The following is a 26,304-nucleotide window of genomic DNA, read 5'->3' as shown; positions in this document are numbered from 1 at the left end:
ATCCCACTCCTACGAACTGACCCTTTCTCTGTCCTTGCCCTCCTCAACATCTTCCTCCACTCTCTCTATATCTGGAGACAGCTTCCAGCTGTGAAATGCTCTTAGCCTCGGTTTCCATAACAATACCTGTAATTTGGATCACACTTCTAACTGCTTTGACACTTGATTCCCCAAATTTCTCTTCTTCAACCTGCTTCCTAATTTACCAGTTTCCTTTTTGACTGACTTTCTCTTCTTCTATTCTGGATTCCATCTCTGAAACATTCGGCTTCATTCACCACCTCTGTTCTAAATACTAAACCCTATGGTTCTATCCTTTGCCCTTTTGCCCTTGTGTTTGTGTCTCACACTATAAATTTAATATTTTCATAATTGAACTCATCTTCCTTTACAAACCTACCCCTCTGTGTCTCTTATTCCTCTTAACAGTTTCAGTGTAGTCCTAATGTCATTTTGGATCCTCTTTCTCCCCCATACGAATAAGAAACTGTATCACAGTATCTCTCTACAAACATCTATTTACCTCTCACATAATCTTCATTGCCACTGTGATTATCTTATTTCAGCTCCTTAGTATCTCTTTCATGGACTACTGCTAAAAGTCTCTTAACCGAGCTCCCTATTTCCAGTATGGTCTCCTCACACCATACCTTTGTTTAGGCTGTTATATTATTTTGGGATGACCTCCCCACTGCCTGTCTTCCAAAGCCATGGTTCAAATATCAATCCCTCAATTCTGAACAGAAACACGAGAAGCTTCCCTATGCAACAAAGAAACATGTACACATAGAATATATACTACAACAAATGAAAATAAAATAACTAAGTTTAAAAGGAAGAAAATGCTCAAGTGCCAGATATTACAGTGGAACACAAAGTCAGAACATGAGCAGAAGCTGAAGTTCAGGAAAGTGCCGGGTCCCAGTGATTTGACATCTACCCAGGAACAGATGACAGACTGTAGGAAGCTGGAACTTGGCTTGGTTCCCTCCATATAAACTGAATGCACAAAATGCTGTCCATCCCATCTGTAAAACAACTTTTTGGGAAATTCTGCTTATTAGCCTGGGACAGTTGTTAGGGGCATTGGCCAAAAATAATTCATACATGCTGCTACTGCTGCTAAGTCACTTGTCGTGTCCGACTCTGTGCGACTCCATAGACGGCAGCCCACCAAGCTCCTCCATCCCTGGGATTCTCCAGGCAAGAACACTGGAGTGCGTTGCCATTTCCTTCTCCAATGCATGAAAGTGAAAAGTGAAAGTGAAGTCGCTCAGTCGTGTCCGACTCTTAGAGACCCCATGGACTGAAGCCTACAAGGCTCCTCCATCCATGGGATTTTCAGGCAAGAGTACTGGAGTGGGGTGCCACTGCCTTCTCTGAATTCATACATGAGAAATCATAATACCCAAGCCTACTTTACCCCCAGGAAATTAAGAACAGTAATTGGTCCAGATTCAGTAAACCCAATAGGACCTTGGCAGAAGCAAATGTGAATCTCTACATCAGCGTGCTTCCACAATCCAAGGCTCACAGGAAAGCAACTCCCACTAAAAAGAGTTCATAGTTAAAAAGAAGAAAAAAATGAAGCTCATTTATAAAAAGTCAGAAGACACAAACAACCAATGGCAAGACTAACACTCAAACACGTGGTTAAGAGAAACTGAAAGAAACATTAAAGGAAGCATATTTCATGTCAAAAGAGATGAAGAAAGAAATAATGCCTTAAGACAAGAAAAACATAAAAGGAACATACATTCTCTTTTTAAAAAAACTCCATCAGCAATATTTGGAACAAAAGCATCAATGCACAGATTAAGCGGCTGATTATCCACAGACAGACAGAAAATGAGTAAACTGGAATTCCACACATGTAGAAAACACAAAGAATTTAGCAGAGCTTAAAAAGATGGAAAATATGAAAGAAGCACTAAAGAAGATAGCAAGGTGAAAATTGGGAGGAGCAATTTTTGGGAAGAACAAAAATTGGGAAGATATTTCTCAAGATGAAAATTGGGAAGAGCATGATATGAGGGATAAAGAGCAAAAAACACTACCACCGCCACCACAAAATGATAACAAAAAAATAAAGGATAATAGAAGGGGGAGTCTAAGATTAAAGCATTCTAAAAGGCCTTTCCTCTGTTCAAAAGGGAGAGAGATATTACCTTTAGACTTCTGAAAAATAATACCTGTTAATTCTGGGTAGCAGAATTATATGTATTTATTCTCTTTACTTCTCTATGTTTAAATTATTTAACAACATTTTTAGATGTAACCTCCTCTAAATTGATCAGGTAGAATTACTTCCTCCTACTCTGAATTTGCACAGCACTTTATCTCTGCCTCTCTTGTAAGTATCATGGCTCTTTATACACATTACATATTCTCTTTGAGATAAGTTTCTTGATAGCAAGATAAAAATCTATTCACTAAATAACCATCGTTTAAAAAAAAATCATCTGAACTTGTAAGTAGAGGGTAAAAAACTTTTGAAACTAAATCACCATTCTTGTTATTTAAGGATCTAAAGAATGGTCATGAAAATAGGTGTCAAGTAAAAATATACAGGACATGAAAAGAGTTATCACCACAAATTTTGAAGCTTTGGAGGAAGATGACAGAAGATTAAATGGAAGACAGGCTGTGTACATCATTGACAGAGGAAGACAGAACGGTTTCCTGGAAATCAGAAGATGTCCACAATAATGACAAAGATGGGCATAATGTAGAGTGTAAAATGACATTATTTCGGGCTTCCCTGGTGGCTCAGTGGTAAAGAATCTGCCTGCCAAAACAGGAGACACAGGTTCAATCCCTGATTGAGGAAGACTCCAAATGCTTGCTCCAAAACTATTGAGCCTGTGTTCTAGAAGCCAGGAACTGCAGCTACTGAGCCCACATACACAGCTACTGAAGCCTGCGCCCTCGAGTTGGTGGCTCCACAAGAGAAGCCAAAACACAATGAGAACAATGAGAAGCCAAAACGCAATGAGAACAATCCAGCTAGAGCAGCCCCCACTCGCCACAACTAGAGAAAAGTAGGAGCAGAAACAATGACCCAGCACAGCCAAAAATAAATAAATTTTAAAAATTGTTTTTTAAAAAAGACATTATTTAAAATTAAAATATTCATATTTTCATAAATGGGTATATTTGAAAATTGCTTTGAGATTTTATTATCCTCTGTATCATATGCTGAACTCTCAAAGTGTTAACCAGTTTTATACTCAAAGATACATACTTTGAGTATGTATAATGGGGCAAAGCTATAAATGCAAAGGAAAACAAGAAATTTAAACAGAAGTAGACACACCCAAAGCTAGATATTTTGTAAGATATTTATTTTTCCTTTCAAAGCACCTTCTCAAAAGTTCTATTTCATACACTGGAATCTGAATCATGTTGACAACTTCGATAAATCTCTAAAGCAAACAATAACAAGAAAAGACAAAGTCAAGTGGATAAAATAACTGATGCTTTTCTTAAATATGGAAAATTCTATTTTCCAGCAAGTAAAAACAGGTTCATAAAATATCTACTCAAGGGACCAGTGACTATAAGCAGTAAAATCTGAATAAAACTCCAAGAGTTCTGGTTTAATGCATAACAATTTCAAGTTTTTAAGAAGCATTTTTAATACTTAAGTACAGAAAACTTGCACTCTCTTCCAAAGCAAAACCACAGCATCACTTTGGGAAAAAAATAATCTATGCCCATTATCATAAGTAATGTGCTAATGCAATCAATTTTTACCAAAACTGAAGTTTTTCTGGAATAGAATGCCTCAATAGATTAGTCAGTCAGTGGGTTAATACCATTTGGACCAAAAACTTCATGTGTAAAGAAAATACTTTCCTCTTATTTAAAAAATTATAGCCTTATTTTCAGTATTCTGATTTGCTTCCAGACCACATTTTTTAGCAATGCGTTATGCCTTTGCACATGCTGGTATAATATTTTAAATAAAAACATGTTTTAATCAGTTACATATGACTTATTTGGAAAATCATAAGTTTTTAAAGTTTAATTTTGCAAAACCGGCTTTAATAAACTATAAAACTTCTTTATAATTAAACACTTAAGATTTCTTATTTTATTACTTTAAAAGATTAAAGAAAGAAAGAAGCCCTGTTTTTTTCCTGAATTCTACCTTTTGGTAGAAAAATTATTTTTATCTGTCATTCCAGAGTTCATAAAACAAGCCAGATAATACTCTTTATCTCTAGATCATGCTTTGAGGTAGACCTGCCATAATGAGTCAGCAAAAGTAAAAAAGAAGTAAAATACAAACTAAGATCATTCACGATATTTGTTGCTATTGTTATTTAATCACTAAGTCATGTTTGACTTTTTTGCTACCCCATCAGGCTCCTCTGTCCATAGGATTTCCCAAGCAAAAATACCAGAGTGGGTTGCCATTTCCTCCTCCAGGGGATCTTCCTGACCCAGAGATCCAACCCGCATCTCCTGCATTGCAGGCAGATTCTTAACTGCTGATCCACCAGAGAAGCCCCCATTCATGATATATTTTGTTCCTGATTGGCCTCCATTTATAAAACCTAATGTTTTGTGGAACTGAAAATGATTTTATTTGAAATGATATAAAATAAATACCAAGGGAATTCAACCCCATCTTTTAAAGATACACTTAAAATTAATTCTACATGTGGTTATTGAAAATAAATTTTAAATGTTTTGTAAAATAAATGAGAGGAATAGTGGGTAAACACGGCATAGGCAGTCCAGTAAGGGTAGTAACACAGAATCCTAAAACTGGAAGGGAACATTAGAAATCATTTTATCTCACTGCTCATTAACAAATAAAGCAAGCCAACCATGCCAAGATACAACTCTTCCCAGCAGCAGATGGGCACAGGCTGTAGGACCTCCCTGGGCCCTGCAGACAGGCACCTGAGGACTGGGCCATGCCCATCAGTGGGCTAGCAATTCCCTAGTGCCCCCAAGGCAGCACAACCAGCTGTGCTAGGAAATGGCACACCCACCAGCAACTAGCAGCCTGTACACAAGGCAGGGCCTAGCATCCAACAGGCAAGGGGGATAGTATTATCTACCAGTACACCCACAGTAGTCAAGCCTCCTCAACAGAAGAGCCTGTATACCCCAGTATGGGAGAAGCCCGATAGCCTATGACTCTGGTAACCGGAGAGGAGTGTGCTGCTGAGCCTCACGGGACATTTCCTAGTAAGACCACTTCTCCAAGATCAGGAAATGTAACCAACCTACCTAGTACATAGAAATAAAAACAGAATTAGACACAATGAGACAACAGAAGATTATGTTCCAAAAGAAGAAACAAGATAAAACCTCAGAAGAATTATGCAGAGTGAAAGAAAGCAATCTATCCAAGAGTTCAGGGTACTGATCATAAAGATGCTCCATAAACTGAGGAGAAAAATGGATGAGAACAATGAGAAGTCTAATAAAGAACTAGAAAATATAAAGAAGAATCAAACAGCTGGAGAATACAGTAACTATAAGAAAAACACACCCACACACTGGAAGGAATCAACAGTATGATTAAATGATAAAGAGGAATGGATTACTGAAGTGAAGGAAAAAGTAGTGAAAATCACAGAAGTGGAACATAAAAAAGAATACATAATGTGGACAATTTAAGAGACAACCAGGACAACGTCAGGGCTTTCCTGCTGGCTTAGCAATAAAGAATCCACCTGCCAATGCAGGAGACGCATGTTCCATCCCTGCATCGGGAAGATTCCCTGGAGGAAGATTACAAGAATGTAATACACAACACAGGGAATATAGCCAATGTTTTATAACTTTCTATGCAGTACAATCTATAAAAATATCGAATCACTATGTTGTTCACTTGAAACATATATAAGTCAACTATATATCAAAAAAAAAAAGATCGTCTTTTTCCTGGCAAACAGCTGTAAACATAAGTCAAAGTACCTGATTCTTTTCTTACATAATAATGTTTTTCATGATACATTATAGATTCAAAAAATTGATTTTTTTAAAACATGGAAGTGCACCTATGTCTCAGAAAACATTTCTGAACATAGGTGGCTATTGTTTTGGACATCCCCTTATTTCTAAAGAAGTTTACCTTGAACAAGAAAGTATACTGCTGAGACCTGACGGTGAAAGCACTTGAGCCTAAAGGATGCTATTAAGTGGTACTTAGTAGCTTTAAAACTCTGATTCATATCTTCACATTAGCTCCTTAATTGCAGTGACTGAATTTTTCATTAGGTGACCAAATACTTATTTTATTGGCTTTGGGAAACTGTTATAATTGTATTTACAGTAAAAATTTTCTAAAGATTTAGTCTCTCACAGTGAAGAAAGCCTTAACACTCAATAGCTATGTTTGTGTGAAAACTCTTTGAGTTCCCATTATTTATTTTTTCCTATGAATAGTTAAGACAATAAAATGGTTCTCAGCACAAGTCAGAAAATCAGAGATAATTCCTCATAAAAAATTATTAGTGCTAGAAACCAAAACTGAAGTGCCTGGCTTTACCAGAACTTAGACAATTTGTACTTTTGTAATTCTTAGGAGATTTTGCAATTCTTAAGGAATCAGGAGAAAATCAGTTTTTATGCTAGTAAAAATCAATATACTCTGCAAATTTTAAAAAACGGTCATATGTTGGCTAATTTGGGCAAATGTTTTAGATATTACCAAAACAGGAAACTAAAGCTCTCACATTTAATATTTTAAAAATAGCACAGCATGCTCAAATCAATATTTCACATGTAATGGAGCACACAAATGTCTGTCAATGTGTTACAAGTAAATAGAAATGAAACTCAAATATTTAACTAACTATATGGCATAAGAGAGGGAAGTCCTGCAAAGGATAGAAATCACCTAACATTCATTAGAGATATTCAAACACTGAATATGGTTAAGAATATCTATTAAATAACTCTATTTCTACATAAAATAACATTTTATAAAAAACAATCAAGACCATAAAATGTCAAACATTATAAGTACTTAAGTAATTATGTGATAAGGATGTTTTAACATTGCAGAATCATAATAGTACATCATGTGCAGCACTGGAGCAGTGGCTGCGCAGTGCTGGAGCCACTGGAGCAACTCTGAGGAGATACCCAACGTCCAAGGGCAAAGGAGAAGCCCCAGCAAGACTGTAGAAGGGGCGAAACTGCGTTTACCAAACCCCACACCCGTCAGAGATGCTCAGAGGGCTCAAACATTCCTTGTTTGCACCAGGACCCAGAGACCCCACAGAGACTGAGACAGAACAGTGTTTGATTATCTCCTGAGGAGATATGAGTCAGCAGTGCACTGCTGCAGGGGCAGGAACTCTGGATGCAGTAGACCTGGGTATGGCATAAGCCCTCTTGGATGAGGTCGCCATTAACACCACCACAGAGCCACCAGAACTTACACAGGACTGTGGAAACAGACTCTTGGAGGGCACAAACCTTGTGTGTACCAGGACCCAAGAGAAAAGAGCAGTGACCCCACAAGAGACTGACCCGACTCCCATCAGGAAGCTTCCATAAGCCTCTTAGCCTTCTCCATCAGAGGGCTGACAGAATGAAAACCACAATCACAGAAAACTAACTAATCTGATCACATGGACCACAACCTTGCCTAACTCAATGAAACCATGAGCCATGCTGTACAGGACCACCTATGACAGAGGGGCCATGGAGGAGAGTTCTGACAAAACGTGCTCCACTGGAGAAGGGAATGGCAAACCACTTCAGTATTCTTGCCTTGAGAACCCCATGAACAGCATGAAAAGGTAAAAAGTTAGGACACTGAAAGATGAACTCCCCAGGTCGGTAGGTGCCCAATATGCTACTGGAGTTCAGTGGAGAAATAACTCCAGAAAGAATGAAGAGACGGAGCCAAAGCAAAAACAACACCCAATTGTGGATGTGACCAGTGATGAAGTAAAGTCCTATGCTGTAAAAAGCAATACTGCATAGGAACCTGGAATGTAAGGTCCATGAATCAAGGCAAATTGGAAGTGGTCAAACAGGAGATGACAAGAGTGAACATCAATATTTCAGGAATCACTGAACTAAAATGGACTGGAATGGGTGAATTTAACTCAGATGACTATTATATCTACTATCGTGGTCAAGAATCCCTTAGAAGAAATGGAGTAGCCATCATAGTCAACAAAAGAGTCCGAAATGCAGTACTTGGATGCAATCTCAAAAATGACAGAATGATCTCTGTTCATTTCCAAGGCAAATCGTTCAATACCACAGTAATTCAAGTCTATGCCCCAACCAGTAATGCTGAAGAAGCTGAAGTTGAATGGTTCTATGAAGACCTACAAGATCTTCTAGAACTAACACCCAAAAGAGATGTCCTTTTCATTATAGGGGACTGGAATGCAAAGTAGGAAGTCAAGAAATACCTGGAGTAACAGGCAAATTTGGCCTTGGAATACAGAATGAAGTAGGGCAAAGTCTAATAGAGTTTTTTCAAAAAAACACATTGGTCATAGCAAACACCCTCTTCCAACAACAAAAGAGAAGACTGTACACATGGACATCACCAGATGGTCAATACCGAAATCAGACTGATCATATTCTTTGTAGCCAAAGATGGAGAAGCTCTATACAGTCAGCAAAACCAAGACCAGGAGCTGACTGTAGCTAAGATCATGAACTCCTTATTGCCAAATTCAGTCTTAAATTGAAGAAAGTAGGGAAAACCACTAAACCATTCAGATATGACCTAAATCAAATCTTTAACAATTATACAGTGCAAGTGACAAACAGATTCAAGGGATTAGATCTGATAGACAGAGTGCCTGAAGAACTATGGATGGAGGTTCATGACATTGTATAGGAGGCAGTGATCAAGATCATCCCCAAGAAAAAGAAATGCAAAAAGGCAAAATGGCTGTCTGAGAAGGCCTTACAAATAGCTCTGATTGCCAGGAGAAATATCAATAACTTCAGATATGCAGATGATACCACCCTTAAGGCAGAAAGCGAAGAGGAACTAACGAGCCACTTGAAGAAGGTGAAGGGAAGAGTGAAAAATCTGGCCTAAAACTCAACATTCAAAAAACTAAGTTCATGGCATCTGATCCATCATTTTATGGCAAATAGATGGGAAGCAATGGAAACAGTGATAGACTTTATCTTCTTGGTCTCCAAAATGACTGCAGATGGTGACTGCAGCCATGAAATTAAAAGACACTTGCTCCTTGGAAGAAAAGTTATGATGAACCTAGACAGCATATTAAAAAGCAGAGACATTACTTTTCTGATAAAGGTCCGTCTAGTCAAAGCTATGGTTTTTCCAGTAGTCATGTTTCCAGTAGTCAGTATAGTCAGAATTGGACTATAAAGAAAGCTGAGTGCCGAAGAATTGATGCTTTTAAACTGTGGTGTTGGAGAAGACTCTTGAGAGTCCCTTGGACTGCAAGGAGATCCAACCAGTCCATTCTGAAGGAGATCAGTCCCGAATATTCATTGGAAGGACTGATGCTGAAGCTGAAACTCCAATACTTTCACCACCTGATGCGAAGAACTTACTCATTGGAAAAGACTCTGATGCTGGGAGGGATTTGGGGGCAGGAGCAGAAGGGGACGACAGAGGATGAGATGGCTGGATGGCATCACCGACTCGGTGGACGTGAGTTTGAGTGAACTCCAGGAGTTGGTGATGGACAGGGAGGCGTGGTGTGCTGGGATTCATGGGGTCACAAAGAGTCGGACACAACTGAGCGACTGAACTGAACTGAACTGAACTGAATATACTATTATCAGACAGCAAAGTTGATTTTATACAAATATCTCTCCAGCCCATATACTCATTCCTACTGTGTTTTCCTTTAAGAGGATAATACTTTCAAATGGCTGACAGACTGTCTTTGAGTCTTGTGTCTGGAAAATGTAAATTTATACAAGTATTAAAAAAAAAAACAGGCAATTAAGAATAATAATCTCTAGGAATAGAATACAGATTTTTAAACAGTCTAGGCTTTAACACTGGTAACTGGCAATGTTTAAAGTGAAATTTGATTACAAAAGATTGAAAAAAGTTTAATAATATGACTTTTTCCTAGTTTTCTTCCTTCCCTTTCATGGCTCAAGGGCATTTTAGTCTGCAGTGATCCAACAAATATGCATGTTTTGCTGTAACAATTATCTGCTGACAAAATATGTGGGACAGAGAATAGCTTCACAGAGTTCCTGGCCTAATTTACTTCTACTTAATGGTTCTTGATGACTCATATTTCAATTACAAAAAGAAAACAAGCATTGATACAGTTCCACATCAACAGATTATATAACAAAACTAACTTAAAAATACTTTCATGTTTAATTTCTTCTTTGATCTTAAGAACCTAGGGAGAGAGAAAGAGGTGAGAAAAGGAGAGTATCCTCAGTTTACAAAGAGCATCTCAAGAATCAGAGAAGTTACCTCAAGGAACAGATACTATCACCTCTGTCTACCAGATGAAGAAAAAAGAAACATAAATAAAACTATTATTACATAATGGTGGTCAAAGAGACATAAACAAATTATAAAAGTAAATCAGGGGCCAGGATATTACAAAATAATGGAGGCAGCTCTGTGCTCCCATCCCTCCATAGAAACAAGGAAAAACAAGTAGAACTGTCAGAACCAACTTTGTCAGAACTCTGGAAAATAGTTAAAGGTTTACAGCAACCATGAGATAGCTGAATCAGGCAAAAAAACCACCTTAAAATGCTAGGAAAGCTTTGTGGCATTTTTCCTTGCTCTTGCTATGAACAAAGCTAGTGGAGCTGATGGATTCCAGCAGAGCACTATAAATTCTCAAAGATGGAGCTGTTAAAGTGCTGCACTCAACATATCAGCAAATTTGGAAACTAAGCCACAGGACTGGAAAAAGGTCAATTTTCATTCTAATCCCAAAGAAAGGCAATGCCAAAGAATGTTCAGACTACCATACAATTACACTCATTTCACATGCTAGCAAGGTAATACTCAAAATCCTTCAAGCTAGGCTTCATGAGTACATGAACTGAGAACTTCCAGGTGTATAAGTTGGGTTTCAGAGAGAGAGAGGAACAAGAGATTAGACTGCTAACAATCATTGGACCATGGAGAAAGCAAGGAAGAAAGCAAGTAGAAAAACATCTACTTCTGATGCATTGATTACACTAAAGCTTTTGACTATGTGGATCACAACTGTGGAAAATTCTTAAAGAGATGGCAATAACGGACCACCTTACCTGTCTCCTGAGAAACACGTATGCAGGTCAAGAAACAACAGTTAGAACCTTACATGAAACAACTCAGTGGTTCAAAATTGGGAAAGGACTACAACAAGGCTGTATACTGTCACCTTGCTTATTTAACATTTCTACAGAGTACATCATGAGAAATGCTGGGCTGGATGATTCACAAGCTGGAAACAAAACTGCCAGGAAAAATATCAACAACCTCAGATGTGCAGATGATATCACTCTAATGGCAGAAATCAAAGGGGAACTTAAGAGCCTCTTGATGAGAGTGAAAGAAGAGACTGAAAAGGCTAGCTTAAAATTCAGTGCTCAAAAAACTAAGATCATGGCATCTGGTTCCATCACTTCATGGCAAATAAAAGGGGAACATGTGGAAGCAGAGAGAGATTTTATTTTCTTGGGCTTCAAAATCACTGCAGATGATGACTGCAGCCATGAAATTAAAAGACACCTGCTTCTTGGAAGCAAAGCTTCTAGGCAGTGTAGTAAAAGGCAGAGACATCACTTTGCTGACAAAGGTCCACATAGTCAAAGCTACGATTTTTCCAGTGGTCATGTATAGACGTGAAAGTTGGACTAAAAAGAAGGCTGAGCGCCAAAGAATCAATGCTTTTGAATTGTGGTGCTGGAAAAGACTTTTCAAAGTCCCTTGGACAGCAAGATAAAACCAGTCAATCCTAAAAGAAATCAACCCTGAATATTCACTGGAAGCACAGATTCTGAAGCTGAAGCTCCAATACTTTGGCCACCTGATGCCAAGAGCTGACTCAAGGGAAAAGACTGAAGGCAAAAGAAGTGGGTAGCAGAGGATGAGATAGTTAGATAGCATCACTGACTCAATGGACAAGAATTTTAGCAAACTTCAGGAGCCAGTGGAGGACAAAGAAAGCTGGCATGCTGCAGTCCATGGGGTTGCATAGAGTTGGAGATGATTCAGTGACTGAACAACAACAATCTAACATCACACCTTAAGAAATTACAAAAAGAACAAACTAAATACAAAACTAGTCAAAGGAAATGATAATGATTAGTATAAATATAAATGAACCAAAGAGCAACAACAAAAAATTAGAGTCAATGAAGTCCAAAGTTAGTATTTCAAAAAGATTAGCAAAATTAAAAAATGTTTAGCTAGACTAACCAAGAAAAAAAGACAAAAGATGCAAAATAACTATAAAATAACCATGAACAACTATATGCCAAGAAATTAGATAACCTAGATATATGGACAATTTCTAGAAACACAAATTATCTAAACTGATTCAATAAAAAATAGAAAATCTCTGCAGACCTCTAACAAGTAAGAATTGTACCAGCAATCAAAAACTCCCAACAAGTGAAAGTCCAGAAACTGATCACTTCACTGGTGAATTACACCAAATATTTAAAGAAGAATTAAAACCAATCCTTTCCAAATTCTGCTAATACACAGAAGAAGGAGAAACACTTTCTAACTCATCCTATGAGGGAGTTCCCTGGTGGTCCAGTGGTTAAGGCTCTGCACTCCCAATGCAGGGGTACAAGTTCAGTCCCTGGTTGGAGAACTAAGATTCCACATGTAGCCTGACCAAAAGAAAACAAAGGAAAGTCTACTTATTCTATGAGGCCAGTATTACCAATATCAAAGCCAAAATTATATCCAATATCTCTTGTCAATATAGATAAAAAACCCTCAACAAAATATTAGCAAAACAAATTCAACACTATATTAAAATAATTACATAACCATAACTAAGTGAGATTTAGCCCAGGAATACAAGGGTGGTTCATCATAGGAAAATCAATATAATATACCACATTAATAGAACAAAAGGGAAAAAATGATTGTCTCAATTAACACAGAAAAAGTATTTGAAACTCTAATACCGTTTCATAATAAAAAACATTCAGAGAACTAGAAGGGAAACTACTTCAAAAGGAAGTAAGGGCATTTATGAAAAAATGACAGCAGACATCATACTCAATGGTGTAAGACTGAAAACTTTACTGCTAAGATCAAGAACAAAGACAAGGATGCCTGCTTTCACCACTGCTGTTCAACATCGTACTGGAAGTTCTAACAAAAGAAACTGAGCAAGAAAACAAAATAAAAGGCATCAAAAATGGAAACAAGTAAAACTATCTCTGTTCACAGAATACATGATCCAATATTTAGAAAATCTCAAAGAATCCACAAAAAGGTCACTGGAGTTAACAAATGCAGAGAAGCTGCAGGCTACAAGATCAATACACATAAACCAATTATGTTTCTATACACTAGCAACAAATGTTTCAAAAAACAAAATAATACCATTTGTAAAGCATCTAAAATCATAAAATATCTGAAAATAACCAAAGAGGTGAAGACCAAGGAAATGAAACACTTGTACTTTGAAAACTACAGACATTGTTGAGAGAAATTCAAGAAGACCTATAAGTGGAAAAATATTCCATGTTAATGAGTTGAAAGATTTAATATTGGTAAGACATCAATACTCCACAAAGCAATTTACAGATTCAATGTAGTTTTTATTTTTTTTGGCCTCATTATGCAGCATTTGGGATCTCAGTTCCCTGACCATGGATCCAACCTGTGCCCTCTGCAGTAGAAGTGCAGAAATTTAACTTCTGGACCACCAGGGACATCCCCCAATGTCATCGTTATTAAAATTACAACAGCATTTTTTTTGCATAAATGGAAAAACGTGATCCTCAAGTTCATATGGAATTGCAAAGAAGCCTTAATTAGCCAAGACAACATTGAAAAAGAACAAAGTTGAAAGACTGCCAGTTTCCAATCTGAAAACTTACTATAAAAGCCATAGTAATCAAAACAGTGTGACCCTAGCAAAAGGATGGAGATACAGTGCAATGCCCGGCTTTCCAGGTAGCTCAGTGGTAAAGAATCTACCTGCCAATGCAGGAGACACAGAAAATGCAGGTTCCATCCTTGGGTCAGGAAGATGCCCTGGAGTAGGAATGGCAACCCGTGCCAGTACTCTTGCTAGGAAAATTCCACGGACAGAGGAGTCTGGCAGGCTACAGTCCATGGGGTTGCAAAGAGTTGGACACAAGCTACTGAACACATAGCTCAGTGCAACAGAATTGAGAGTTCAGAAGTAAACCCATACATCTATGACTGACTCATTTACAACAAGAGTGGTATCACCATTAAATGGGGAAAAGAATAGTCTCTTCAAACAAATGATGCTGAGACAACTGGGTAGCCACACGGAAAAAAGAATGAAGTTGGACTCACACCAAATATAAAAATTAACTCAAAAATCAGTAAACTAAAAAATATACACTAAATATAAGCACAAAATATATGCACTAAAACCATACAACACTTAGAAGAGAATATAAGGTGAAACCTTTGCGATCTCCAACCTGGCAATGAACGTGGCATCAAAAGCATGAGCAACAAAATAAAAAACAGCAGAGAAACTGGACTTCATCAAAATTTTGTAACATTGTGCATCAAAGTACATTATCAAAAAGTGGAAAGACAACATAGAGAATGGGTATTATATCTGCAAATCAACTATCTGATAAAAGTCTAGCGTCTAGAATATATAAATAACTCTTACTACTCAATACAAAATGGCAAAAAAAAAATTTTTAAATATGCCAAGGATTTGAATAGACATCTCTCAAAAAACAAACAAACAAACACAAATGGCCAGCCAACATGAAAGATGCTCAGATAATTAGTCATTAGAACCAAACCCTTATACACTGCTAGTGCAAATGAAAAATGGTTCAGCTGCTGTAGAAAACAATTTGGTAGTTCCTCAAAAGATTAAATGTAGAATTAAAAGACCTCACGATTTCACTCCTCAGTATATATCCAAAAGAACTGAAAAGTACTGAAATAAGTACATGTACAGGCATGCTTAAAACAGCACAGTTCACAATAGCCAAAAGGCGGGAATAGCCCAAATGACCATCAATAAGTGAATATATACACAAATTGTGGAATATACATACAATGGAACAGTGCCAAAACAAAAGAAATGATACATACTTACAGTGTGGATGAACCTTCAAAATATTATGCTACTTGGAAGAGACGAAACACAAAGATCACATATTGCTGGGTTTTATTTATACGAAATATACTGGAAATTACACTTTTTTAAAAAACAACTATCACTTCCATTGACATGAAATACAACCTTTAGATAAAGCATAAGAGATCTACCATCTCAGAGAAAAACGATGAATGACAGGATCAAGAGGGGGTGTGTTATGAATAATTAACTCCTATGTGAAAAGCATGGGTTCAGAAAGCCCTACTGATGTAGCAAGAAAGATGCAACTACACTGACAAGTTTTGCATCATATAACAGGATTCCAACTAAAAACAGATGGCACACTCTACTTTGGATAACCTGAGGAAAGTTTATTTACACAAGGACTATTTCCAGAAGTGAAGAAGTAGAGAAATATAAGGGACACCTCAATAACCCAGAGAATCAGCAGAGGCATTGTCACTCGAGGCAAGAAAACCAAGTGTGGCTCTAAGAACCCAAAAAAGAGAATACTTTAAGAAAGGATTGTCTTAAAACACTGGTGAATTTATACTGACAGACAGAGTCAGCATATGCCAACCCATATGGAAATAAATACCTTTGTCTCCCCTCCTGCTCTCTAATTTCCTGAAGAGGCTGCCCACTGCCAACCCCCACTTCAACCTGGAAACCAAAAGGTACAGGAGCCACTAATGTAATCCATGCAAGTCAGTATCCCAGGGTATAGAGCAGAGAAGGAAAAAGAAGGGATTTAAAGAGCGAACAAAAGATATCAATCAAGAAGAGTATTCCCAAGTCTTATGACCCTTCCCAGATATATCTAGTCAAGAATCCTAAGCTATTAACTCTCTTGCAGATGGACTAAGACTGTAATTCTGTTTACCTTAGAAAGCAAGTGACTATGATCTTACAAGAAGTACAGCTGACCTTTGAACAACATGGGTTTGAAACACACAGGTCCATTTATATGTGGATTTTTTTTTTCAATAAATGCATCTTACAGTATTACATCATCTGCAGTTACTTGAATCTATAGATTAGAAACCTTTGATACAGAGTGTGAACTGTAAAGTTACTCAAGGATTTTTGACTCCTAGAGGTTTGGGACCCCTAACTTCTGGGTTATTCAAGAGTCAACTGTAAACTGAAACTGTATCAGTGATACTTTTGTATCAGTTCAGTTGCTCAATCCTGTCTAACTCTTTGCAACCCCATGGCTGCAGCATGCCAGGCTTCCCTGTCCATCACCAGTTCCTGGAGCTTGCTCAAACTCATGTCTATCTAGTTGGTGATGCTATCCAACCATCTCATCCTCTGTTGTCCCTGCTCCTCCTGTCTTCAATCTTTCCCAGCATCAGGGTCTTTTCTAATGAGTCAGTTCTTTTCATCAGGTAGCCAAAGTATTCGAGCTTCAGCTTCAGCATCAGTCCTTCAGTGAATATTTAGAAATGATTTCCTTTAGGATTGACTGATTTGATCTCCCTGCAGTCCAAGGGACTCTCAAGAGTCATCTTCAACACCACAGTTCAAAAGCATCACTTCTTTGGCACTCAGCTTTCTTTATGGTCCAACTCTCACATCCACACATTCAGTTCAGTTCAGTTGCTCAGTCGTGTCCAACGCTTAATGACCCCATGGACTGCAGCATGCCAGGCTTCCCTGTCTATCACCAACTCCCGAAGCTTGCTCAGACTCATGTCCGTCAAGTTGGTGATGCCATCCAACCAGCTCATCCTCTGTTGTCCCCTTCTCCTCCCACCTTCAATCTTTCCCAGCATCAGGGTCTTTTCCAATGAGTCAGTTCTTCGCATCAGGTGGCCAAAGTATTAAGAGTTTCAGCATCAGCGTCAGTCCTTCCAAAGAATATTCAGGACTGATTTCCCTTAGGATGGACTGGCTGGATCTCCTTGAAGTCCAAGGGACTCTCAAGAGTCTTCTCCAACACCACCGTTCAAAAGCATCTATTCTTTGGCACTCAGCTTTCTTTTACAGTTCAACTCTCATATCCAAACATAACTACTGGAAAAACCATAGCTCTGACTAGACGGACCTTTGTCAGCAAAGTAATGTCTCTGCTTTTTAATATGCTGTCTGCGTCTGTCATAGCCTTTCTTCCAAGGAACAAGCGACTTTTAATTTTATGGCTGCAGTCACCATCTGTAGTGATTTTGGAGCCCACAAAAATAAAGTCTGTCACTGTTTCCATTATTTCCCTATCTATTTGCCATAAAGTGATGGGACCAGATGCCATGATCTTCATTTTTTGAATGTTGAGTTTTTTAAGCCAGCTTTTTCACTTCACTTTCCTCTTTCAGTTTGATCAAGAGGCACCTTTATTTATGTAAGTGATGGAAAACTAATTTAAAGATGTTAAGCATGAAGAGACATGATAAAATACTCTTTTAGAAAGATTACTACTATACTACTGTGTAGATGTCAGGCATCTGGGTGGTGGAGGTAGTGCAACTGAAGGCAAGGGAGTACCTAACTGATCATGACTATTTTTGAAATTATTTACTTATTTTGGGCTGCACTGGGCCTTCAATGTAGCACATGGGCTTTCTCTAGTTGTGGTGAGCAGGGACTGGTGCACAGGCTTCTCATTGTTGTGGTTTCTGTTGCAGAGGAAGGGCTTAAGAGCATGGGCTCAGTTGCCCCATGGCATGTAGGATCGTAGTTTCTGGACCAGAGACTGAACCTATGCCCCCGGCATTGGCAGGTGGATTCTCAACCACTGGACCACCAGGGAAGTCCCTTGATCATGAATATTTATGGTAAGTTTAACTTCAAACATATACCATGGGATAAAAGAATATGAGATTGTCTATCTTTTTTCCTACAATAAAAGCTTAAAATTTTTAAACCTCATTGTTTTAGAGTTTTCATAAAAAGTCATAATTTATAAGTTAACTGGTTATCTACAAATTGTCTAACTTACTTCAAGAGAATTACCTAGACAGATATTACAGTTATTTTTACAGTTTATTTTGCTTGATATACCTTAGGGCTACTTTCTAGGTATATGCAAGCTTATTAAGCTGAAGCTCCTATACTGTCACCATGTGATGAGAAGAGCCGACTCACTGAAGTTGGCTGAACACAATGAAAACAATCTCTACAAGGTATACTAATTAAATAACATCATAAATAAGAAATAGAAAGGAAAACTTTATATATTGAGTGACAAAAAGGTAAATCTGAATACTTCTCACATAAATGATTTATGACACTTTAATGACTAAACAAATTTTCTAATACACTCTACCATTTACATTTCTATCCATTTTAAAACTGAACATTTAAAACATACCCTTTCTGATAAACAAGTAATTTCCCATGGAATCAAGCATGACTAGAAGATAATACTTTATTAAATTCATTATCTTTTTCTAAGCAACTTTTTTTATTGAAACATGATTGATTTACAATACTGTATTAATTTCAGTTCTGTGGTTTTGGAGAAGACTTTTGAGAGCCCCTTGGACTGCAAGGAGATCCAACCAGTCAATCCTAAAGGAAATCAGTCCTGAATATTCACTGGAAGGACTGATGCTGAAGCTGAAACTCCAATACTTTGGCCACCTGATGCAAAGAACTGATTCATTAGAAAAGACCCTGATGCTGGGAAAGACTGGAGACAGGAGGAGCAGGGACAACAGAGGATGAGCTGGTTGGATGGCATCACCAACTCAATGGACATGAGTCTGAGTAAGCTCTGGGAGTTGGTGATGGAAGGGAGACCTGGCATGCTGCAGTCCATGGGGTCATACAGAATCAGACACAACTGAACGACTGAACTGAACTGAAGCAACTTATTTTTTTTATTGAAGTATGGTTGATTTACAATATTGTGTTAATTTCAGGTGTTCAGTAAAGTGATTAAGTTACATATAATTTTCAGATTATTTTCCATTATAGTGTAATATAAGATATTGAATATTGTTTCCTGTGTTACACAGTAAATCCTTATTGCTTATCTCTTTTAAATATAGTAGGTTGTATCTGCTAATCCCATAGCCTTAACTGGTCCTTTCCCCATTGCCACTCCCCTTTGGTAACCACAAGTATGGTTTTCTATGTCTTTGAGTCTGTTTCTATTTTATAAATAAGTTCATCTGTATTATTTTTTAGACTTCACATATAAGTGATACCAGATAATACCTTTTTCTGACTTACTTAGTTTAGAATGACATTCTCAAGGTCCACCCATGCTGCTGCAGATTGCAGTATTTCCTTCTTTTTATGGCTGATTAATATCCCATTGTGTGTGTGTGTGTGTGCACGCACGCATGCACATGCTTGCACACATCACATCTTAAACCAATGGTCTGCTGATGGGCATGTCTTGGCTAACGAAAAAATGTTTCTATGAACATTGGGGTATATGTATCTTTTCAAGTTAGCATTTCATCTTTTCCAGATATATGCCTAGGAGTGGGGTTGCTGGATTATATGGCAACACTATTTTCAGTTTTTTAAGGAACCGCCATGTTATTTTCCACAGTGGCTGCACCAATGTACATTCCCACTAACAGTGTAGGAGGGTTCCCTTTTCTCCACACCCTCTCCAGCATTTATTATTTAAAGACTTTTCAATGATAGTCATTCTGATCTGTGTGAGATAATACCTTATTGTATTTTTGATTTGCTCTTCTCTAATGAAGGGCATCAGAGGGCAGACACACTGAAACCATACTCACAGAAAACTAGTCAATCTAATCACACTAGGACCACAGCCTTGTCTAACTCAATGAAACTAAGCCATGCCCGTGGGGCAACCCAAGATGGGCGGGTCATGGTGGAGAGATCTGACAGAATGTGGTCCACTGGAGAAGGGAATGACAAACCACTTCAGTATTCTTGCCTTGAGAACCCCATGAACAGTATGAAAAAGCAAAATGATAGGATACTGAAAGAGGAACTCCCCAGATCAGTAGGTCCCCAATAGGCTACTGGAGATCAGTGGAGAAATAACTCCAGAAAGAATGCCACCTCATGCAAAGAGTTGACTCATTGGAAAAGACTCTGATGCTGGGAGGGATTGGGGGCAGGAGGAGAAGGGGACAACAGAGGATGAGATGGCTGGATGGCATCACTGACTCGATGGACGTGAGTCTGAGTGAACTCCAGGAGTTGGTGATGGACAGGGAGGCCTGGCGTGCGTGGGGTCGCAAAGAGTCGGACATGACTGAGCGAATGAAGTGAACTGAACTGAATGATTAGTCATGTTGAGCATCTTTTCATGTACCCACTGGCCATTTTATATGTCTTTTTTGGAAAAATGTCTATTTAGGTCTTCTGCCCATTTTTGACTTGTGTAGGTTTTTTTAAATAATTAGTTGTATGAGCTATTTGTATATTTTAGAAACCAACCTCTTGTTGGTTGTATCTTTTGCAATTTTTTTTCTCACATTCTGTAAGTTGTCTTTTCATTTCATTGATGGTTCTCTTTGCTATGCAAAAGCTTTGAGGTTTCAACAGGTCCCTTTTATTTGTTTTTACTTTTATTTTTTTACTTTTGAGAGACTGATCTAAGAAAACACTGCTGCAATTTATGTCAGAAAATATTTTACCTATGTTCTCTTTCAGGAGTTTTATGGTGGCAAGTGTTATATTTAGGTCCCTAAACCATTTTAAGAGACTTTTAAAACAATATTTTAAAGCTTAAATATAAAAATAACATCTTTTAGTAATATGCTCTAACAAAACAGCCTTCAATGTTATTTTTATATATCAGAAGCATAAGGGGCTTTTCATAATCTATATGGCACTATGATTTCTCATATAGTATAATTAGTAACAAAATAAATTCTTAAAATTTCTAAAATTCTTATTTCTGAGAAATTCTTGTCACAGTAAATTCTTCTTTTATCAACAAATCACTTTTACTCAATAGGACCATATAAACTGAAAATCTTTGAAGAACAAGGACACCCACCTGGCTGACCATTTGTCATGTTCTTCAGGATAAAAAGTAGTTAACTATCTACCTTCTCAATACTACAACACAGTAAAGAAAATATTCTGCCTCCATCAGTAATTAATAAATTTTGCTTCATTCAAATTTCCAAGTCCAAACCACCAGATGTACTAAATCAGGAACTAATCACAGAAATGCCAGGAATAACTGTAAGTAAGCATTTTAACACCTTTGCAGGACTGCAGTCCTAGCTAGAAATTAGCAAAAGCTGAGAGCTTGCTACACATGTGACCTGTATGGATAACACGCTATCAGTTCTGATACTGCAGCTATAGTTGTTCAGTCGCTCAGCCATGTCCAACTCTCTGCGACCCCATGGACTGCAGCACACTAGGCTTCCGTGTCCTTGACCATCTCCCAGAGCTTGCTCAAACTCATGTCCATTGAGTCAGTGATACCATCCAACCATGTCGTCCTAGGTCACCCCCTTCTCCTCCTGTCTTCAATCTTTCCCAGCAACAGGGTCTTTTCTAATGACACGGCTCTTTACATTACGTGGCCAAAGTAGTGGAGCTACAGCTTAAGCATCAAGCCTTCTAATGAATATTCTGGGTTGATCTCCTTTGGGATTGACTGGTTTGATCTCCTTGCAGTCCAAGAGACTCAAGAGTCTTCTCCAGCACCACAATTCAAAAGTACCAATTTTCGGTGCTAAGCTTTCTTTAAGGCCCAACTCTCACATCCACACATGACTACTGGAAAAACCATAGCTTTGACTATATGGACCTTTGTCAACAAAATAATGTCTCTGCTTTTTAATACACGGTCTAGGTTTCTCATAGCTTTTCTTACAAGGAGCAAGCATCTTTTAATTTCATGGCTGCAGTCACTATCTGCAGTGATTTGGGAGACCCAAAAAATAAAGTCTGTCACTGTTTCCATTGTTTCCCTATCTATTTGCCATGAAGTGATGGGACCAGATGCTATGCTCTTCGTTTTTTGAATGTTGAGTTTTAAGTCAGCTTTTTCACTCTCCTCTTTCTCCTTCATCAAGAGGCTCTTTAGTTCTTACCTTTCTGTGATAACAGTGGTGTCACCTGCATATCTGAGGTTATTGATATTTCTCCCGGCAAACTTGATTCCAGCTTGTGCCTCATCTACTCCACCATTTCTCATGGTGTACTTGCATAGAAGTTAAATAAGCAGGGTGACAATATACAGCCTTGATGTACTCCTTTTCCAATTTGGAACCAGTCCATTGTCCCACGTCCAGTTCTAACTGTTGCCTCTTGACCTGCATACAGGTTTCTCAGGAGACAGGTAAGGTGGTCTGGTATTTCTATTTCTTTAAGAATTTTCCAGTTTGTTGTGATCCACATGGTCAAAGACTTTAGCATAGTCAATGAAGCCGAAGTAGATATTTTTCTGGAACTCTCTTGCTTTTTTGATGATCCAATGGATGCTGGCAATTTGATCTCTGGTTCCTCTGCCTTTTTGAAATCCAGCTTGAACATCTAGAAGTTCTCAGTTCATGAACTGTTGAAGCCTGACTTGGAGAATTTTGAGCATGACTCTGCTACTGTATGAAATGAGTGCAACTGTGTAGTAGTCTGAACATTCTTTGGCATTTCCTTTCTTTGGTATTGGAATAAAAATTGGTCTTGTTCAGTCCTGTGGCCACTGCTGACTTTTCCATCTTTGCTGGCATACTGAGTGCAGCACTTTAACAGCATTACCTTTTAGAATTTGAAATAGCTCAACTGGAATTCCATCACCTCCACTAGCTTTGTTCATAGTGATGTTTCCTAAGGCCCACTTGACTGCACATTCCAGGATGTCTGGCTCTAGATGAATGATCACACCATCGTGGTTATCTGGGTCATGAAGATATTTTTTGTATAGTTCTTCAGTGTATTCTTGCCACCTCTTCTTAATGTCTTCTGCTTCTGTTAGTTCCAAACTGTTTCTGTCCTTTATTGTGCCCATCTTTGCATGAAATGTTCCCTTGGTATCTCTAATTCTCTTGAAGAGATCTCTTGTCTTTCCCATTCTATTGTTTCCCTCTATTTCTTTACATTGTTCACTTAGGAAGGCTTTCTTATCTCTCCTTGCTCTTCTTTGGAACTCTGCATTCAGATGGGTATATCTTTTCTTTTCTCCTTTGCCTTTTGCTTCTCTTCTTTTCTCAGCTATTTGTAAGGCCTCCTCAGAGAGCCATTTTGCCTTTTTGCATTTCTTTTTCTTGGGGTTGCTTTTGATCACTGTCTCCTGTATAATGTCACGAACCTCCATCCCACTCTATCAGATCTAATCCCTTAAATCTATTTGTCACTTTCACTGTACAATCATAAGGGATTTGATTTAGGTCATACCTTAGTGGCCTAGTGGTTTTCCCTACCTTCTTCAAGTTTTGTCTGAATTTTGCAATAAGTAGTTCATGATCTGAGCCACAATCAGCTCCTGGTCTTGCTTTTGCTGACTATATAGAGCTTCACCCTCTTTGGCTGCAAAGAATATATTCCATCTGATTTTGGTATTGACCATCTGGTGATGTTCATGTGTAGAGTCCTCTCTTGTGTTGTTGGAAGAGGATATTTGTTGTGACCAATGCGTTCTCTTGGCAAAACTCTGTTAGCCTTGGCCCTGATTCATTTTGTACTCTAAAGACAAACTTGCCTTGTTCCAAGTATCTCTTGACTTCCCACTTCGCATTCCAGTCCCCTATAATAAAAAGGACATCTTTTTGGGGTGTTAGCTCTAGAAGGTCTTGTAGGTCTTCATAGAACTGTTCAACCTTAGCTTCTTCGGCATCAGTGGTTGGAGCATAGACTTGCATTACTGTGATACTGAATGGTTTGCCTTGGAAACAAACAGAGATCATTCCGTCATTTTTGAGATTGCGCCCAACTACTGCCATTTCGGACTCTTTTGACTATAAGGGCTACTTCATTTCTTCTAAGGAATTCTTCCCCACAGTTGTAGATATAGTAGTCATTTGAATTAAATTTGCAGCTACCGTAGTATGTGATTATATCATGGATAGTTTATAATTTAACCTGGAAAAATCACTATTTTAAAAGACACAGTTCCACATGGATTCACCCTTGTTCTAAAACATGTAACACTTAGTCTTTCTTTCCTTTCCCACACAGTGCACACTGGGAAATTTTAAAAGCTACTAAACTTTCCAAGTGGCGCTAGTGGTAAAGAACCTGCCTGCCAATGCAAGAGACCTAAGAGATGTGGATTCAATCCCTAGGTTAGGCAGATTCCCCTGAAAAAGGCATGGCAACCCACTCCAGTATTCTTGCCTGAAGAATCCCATGGACAGAAGAGCCTAGTGGGCTACAGTCCATAGGGTCACACAGAGTCAGACATGACTGAAGTGACTAAGCACACATGCACACACTAGGCATAGGTGCCTTACCAACCAGGACCTTGGAAGGTAGAATGTAATACATTTATTTGCTTTATATAATTTTTTATCTTGGTAGAAATGCTCAGGAATAAAAAGACAAAGTAACTGAAAACTCCTTCCTCCCCTCCCCACCCATCACTGCCCATGGCTGGACGTATCATTGATCCTAATGAGAGAAATAGGAAAAACTGTTGGAGGATCACCTAGAAATTCTGCTGCCTTTCAGACATATGGCCTAAAGCAAATGACTTTGCTGCAGTTTCCCCATCTGTAAAATGGATGTGATAATAATCAAATAAAATAATAAATTAAACAATAAAATCTGCACATTTATCTCCTAGGACTGTGGTCAACAATCAAATTAGATGATGTGCTTTGAAATCACAAGAGTGCTCTGAAATTACATAATAGTATTAGTGAAGGCACATTTACTCAGTTAACTCACTGTTATTTTTTCCAGTAGCAATTTATAAAGTGGCTCAGAGACCTACAGGAGCTAAACTGGAAAGATGAATAACATATTCAACATGCATTAGAAGAATCACATGTGATGATTTACATTGTTCTAATTTAATCAACATGAATTCATGGAAAATCAAATGACAAAATAACTAAGAGACAATGCATTGGCTAAAAACACATGTGTAAATAAAGGGACTTATGACTTCACTGTCAGTGAGGACAGTCTCAAGTTTTGCAGTAGTAATGAATAACCCCCAAATTACAGTGGTTTAATTTAAGAGAGGTTTATTTCTTGCTCATGTTATCTGTCAGGAAGGGACGTACAGCTGACCCTTGTCGCCCGAGGCTATCATGGATATCAAATAGTAATTCATTAAAAAAGTTTTGAATCATAGTTTTGATAGTATTTTTTCCTTCTATTCCTTCTATTCTACTGGTAAAAAATTATAATAAAAATATATCCTTCTGAATTATAATTTCAACTTAAAACATGCTACTTTCCTGTCATTTAGTGTTACTATCATTCTTTTTCAGGAAATGAACTTTTATTAGTATTTATATTAAAGGATTAAAACTTAAAAATAAAATAAAATCACTTTTGTCTTCTTTGCAGGTGGTACCTGAAGAGAACAAAGGGATCAAGTATTTCTAATCTCATCAAATTTTTATTATTTGGAACCTCTGTAATATTTAAGATAGAGTAGGGAGACTATATTTAAATGGAGTTCAGTGTCTTTCTAAAAGTGCCAGATTTGTCATTTGGAATATGGGATCAACAAGCACAAACCTTGGAATTACTTTTTGAAACAGGCTTTTCACCTAGGGCACCCCAGGGTAACTTGGCTATTAAATTTGTCACTTAAAATCACTAACAAAAACCTACTACTGGCATCTCATTTATAAGTACATTATATGTCTAGTATTAGGATCTTAAAGAATTATCTTTAATATAAACAACTTAACGAGAAAGATAAATGCAGGATACTGATAGGATTATAAATTTCAAGACAAAGTGAAAACTGGAGCATTTGCAGTTATGAAAAACCAATGAATATTCAGAGCTCTGAAGCAGCAATGACAAAGTTTCAGTAGGGATTACTGTGTGGAAAAGAGCACCAATATTTACCCATGTCCTAGTGACTATACATCTGAAAGATCTGCTGGTAAAAAATATAAAGAGATGCCTAGCTGCTGCCATGGTCCCAAACTGCACAGAACCCCTTCACCTGATGATTCTTTAAGAAAGACAACTTAAT

At 37.9% G+C, this 26,304-nt stretch overlaps 1 protein-coding gene across 3 annotated transcripts in view; it reads right to left on the bottom strand.

Moving 5' to 3' along the window:
• The window catches only part of MNAT1 (MNAT1 component of CDK activating kinase), a 210,938-nt gene that overhangs the window by 11,833 nt on the left and 172,801 nt on the right, over positions 1–26,304 (bottom strand). The window contains exon 8 of one of the 3 annotated variants that reach the window (XM_070797695.1): positions 1–26,304. This exon is cut by the window's left edge and continues 8,559 nt beyond it; it is cut by the window's right edge and continues 20,230 nt beyond it. The exons of the other annotated variants lie outside the window; for them this stretch is intronic. The gene's annotated coding sequence lies outside the window, so the exon portion shown is untranslated. 3 annotated transcript variants of the gene reach the window in all.

The sequence above is a fragment of the Bos indicus genome, chromosome 10 (genome assembly GCF_029378745.1).
Source record: "Bos indicus isolate NIAB-ARS_2022 breed Sahiwal x Tharparkar chromosome 10, NIAB-ARS_B.indTharparkar_mat_pri_1.0, whole genome shotgun sequence".
In the NCBI taxonomy this organism is placed as follows: Eukaryota; Metazoa; Chordata; class Mammalia; order Artiodactyla; family Bovidae; genus Bos; species Bos indicus.
The sequence above is the reverse complement of the archived record's forward strand: the minus strand, read 5'-3'. Positions and strand labels throughout refer to the sequence as shown.